Source organism: Balaenoptera ricei, chromosome X (assembly GCF_028023285.1).
Source record: "Balaenoptera ricei isolate mBalRic1 chromosome X, mBalRic1.hap2, whole genome shotgun sequence".
In the NCBI taxonomy this organism is placed as follows: domain Eukaryota; kingdom Metazoa; phylum Chordata; class Mammalia; order Artiodactyla; family Balaenopteridae; genus Balaenoptera; species Balaenoptera ricei.
The window spans coordinates 86,801,752-86,805,319 of record NC_082660.1 but is presented as its reverse complement, the minus strand read 5'-3'; positions in this window follow the sequence as shown (position 1 = coordinate 86,805,319).

Here is a 3,568-nt window from a genome sequence, read left to right as displayed (position 1 = left end):
GTTGTTACATGTTCCAGTTATTCATTATTTTTATTGATGAGTAAGTACTACCACTGATTATCCATCTACTTATAGATATTTGGATTGTTTCCAGTTTTAGGCACTCTGAATAAAGCTGCTATGGACATTCATGTACAAGTGTTTTTGTGGACACATATTTTGATTTCTGTGGGATAAATATCATTCATGGAATGGGTAGATTATATGGTAGGTGTATGTTCAATTTTTTAAAAGTAATTGCTGACCAGTTTTCTAAAGTGGCTGTACTATTTTACATTCCCACATGGAGTTTACAATAGTTCCATTCAATCCACACCCTTGCTAATATGTGGTATTTTCTTTTTCTTCTTTTAGAATTAGTCTTCTAAAGGGTTTATAGTGGTATCTTGTTCTCTTAATCTGCATTTCCCTGATGTCATGCATTTCTTCATGTGCTTACTGGCTATTTATATATTTTCTTTTGTGAAGTGCTTGTTTAAATTTTTTTGTTCATGTTTTTATTGTTTTTGCCTTATGATTATTTAATTGTAAGAGTCATTTTTATATTCTGGATATAAATCATTTGTCAGAAAGACGTAATGAAAACATTTTCTCCCATTTTGTATCTAGTCTTTCTTGGTATGTTTTGAAGACCAACATTTAAAAATTTTTAAAGAATAGAATATTTCAGTTCTTTATTTTACCATTTGTGTTTTTGGTGTTTATCTAAGAAGTCTTTGTCTAACCTAATGTCACAGAGGTTTTCTCCTTTGTTTTCTTCTAGAGCAAAACTGTTCAATAGAACTTTCTGAATGATGGAAATATTCAATATCTGCACTGTCCAAGATAGGAGCCACTAGCCAATTTTGGCTATCAAGCACTTGAGATATGGCTAGTGAGACTGAAGAGCTGAATTTTTAATTTAATTTTATTTTTAATATTAAATATAAATTGAGATATATGGCTGGCTGCTGTATTATACACTGTCATTCTAGAGGTTTTATAAATTTAACTTTTATTTTTACATATCTGAGCCACATGTTAATGGTGGTATATTATATAAGGTGAAGGCCTATGGCCACTACTTTTCATTTGAATATCCATTTTTCCTAGCACTATTTGTTGAAAAGACTTTCCCTTCTCTGTTGAATTAGTTTGGCACCTTTATTGAAAATTAATTGACCATATATTTATGAATCAGTTTCTGGATTCTGTATTGTGCTCTGGATTCTATATTATGTGGATCTGTATTTCTACTCTTTTACCAATGCCACATTGTCTTGATTTACTGTGGCTTTAGCGTAAGTGTTGAAATCAGATACTGTAAGACTTCCCTCTTATTCCTAGTTTAAAAATGTCATTTTTGCTATTCTAGGTTATTTACCTTTTCACATAAATTTTAGCATCAGCTTGTCAGTTTCTATAGAAGCCTTCTGGGATTTTGATTGAGATTGTGTTGACTCTATAGATTGGTTTGGGGAGAATTGAAATCTCAACAATATTGGGTCTTACAATTCATATATGTAGAATATCTCTGTTTATTTAGGTCTTTAATTTCTCTCAACAGTGTTTTGTAGCTTTCAGTATACAGGCCCTGCATAGCTTATGTCTAATTTATTCCTTTGCAATTTTTATTTTTAGATACTATTTAAATGGAATTATTTTATTTTCCAATTGTGTCTCTTTGTACATAAAATACAATTAATTTTTGTATATATTAACCACATATTCTGTATCCTTGCCAAATTCACTTATTTTGTATATGCCTTAGGGTTTTCGACATAAACAATGAAACCATTGGAAAATAGGGACAAATTTAATTCTTCCTTTCCTATATTTTTAAATTTATACTTTTTCTTACATCACTGCAATGACTAGGACGTCCAGTAAATGTTCAGAGTGCTGAGAGCAGGCATCCTTACTTTGTTCCTTCTTGACTGTAGAAGAAAAGTGTTCTATATTTCACTATTAAGTATATTATCTGTATAATATCCATTGTGTGTGTTTGCATGTGTGTGTATATAATTTATTATACCACGGTTGTCCATTCACCTTTTGGAAGACATCTCAGTTGCTTCCAGTTTTTGGCAATTATAAGTAAAATTGCTATAAGCATTCATGTGTAGGCTTTTGCGTGACCATACATTTTCAACTCATTTGGCTAAATAACTAGGAGTGTCATTACTGGATCATTTGGTAAGACTATATTTAATCTTGTAGGAAACAGCCAAATTATCTTCCAAAGTGGCTGTATCTTTGTGCATTCCCACCAGCAGTGAATGGGGAGTTCCTGTTGCCCCACAGCCTTGTCAGCATTTGGTATTTTCAGTTTTTCATGATTTTAGCCATTCTAATGGGTGTGTAGTGGTATCTCATCATTTGAATTTACAATTTCCTAATGTCATATTATGTTGAGCATCTTTTCATATGTTTATTTGCCATCATATTTGGAGAAATACCTATTCAAATCTTTTGTCCACTTTTTAAGTGGGTTATTTGTTTTCTTATCGTTGAGTTTTAAGTGTTCTTTGCATATTTAGGATATAAGTCCTTTATCAGATATGTATTTTGCAAATATTTTTTCCCAGTCTGTGTTTTTATCATTATCTTAATGGTGTCTTTTGCAGAACACGTGTTTTTAATTTTAATGAAGTCCACTTATCAGTTTTTCCTTTGATGAGTCATACTGTTTTTTAATCTAAAAAACCATAGCCAAACCAAATGAATAGGGGTTTCCCCCACACCACCAAGCAATTCTCCAGCACCATCTGGATGTACTATAGGGTTGGCAAAAGGTTCTTTTGGGTTTCTCTATAACATCTTACAGAAAAACCCGAACAACTTTTTTGGCCAACCCAATACAATTCAACTCAATTCTGACACTAAGGGTTCAGTCCTACAAGACTGTCCCCCTACCCCCTGCCCTTCAGATGTCAATTGCAAGTCCAGGTTATCACCTGTGCTTCTGTCCAATTGGCTGTGCATCAGAAGTTCTCAGGACTTCTTCCTCAGGTTTGATTGGTTTGCTAGAGCAGTTCACAGAACTCAGAAACATTTAACTTACTAGATCACCAGTTTATTACAAAAGGATATAACTCAGGAACAGCCAGATGGTAGAGATGCATAGGGCAAGTTATGTGGGAAGGGGCAAGGAGCTTCCATGTCCTCTCCAGGCATTCCACTGTCCCAGCACCTCCATGTGTTCATCAACCCAGAAGCTCTTCAAAACCTTTCCTTTTGGGTTTTTATGGAGGTTTCCTTATGTAGGCATGATTAATTAAATCACTGGCTATTGGAGACTAATTCATCCTCCAGCCACTGTCCTCTCCCCAGAGGTTGGTAGAAGAGGGTGGCAAGCAACTAGCCCCCATCCCTAGGGGTCCAAGTTGCCTCATTAACATAACAAAAGACACCTTTAGCACTCTCATTACTTAGGAAATTCTAAAAGTTTTAAGAGTTCTATGCCAGAAACAGATGAAGGCCAAATATATATTCCTTATCACAGATCATAATATCACAATTATCTCCTAGGATTTTTATAGTTTTGCATTTTTATATTTAGGTTTACACTTCATTTTGAGTTAGTTTT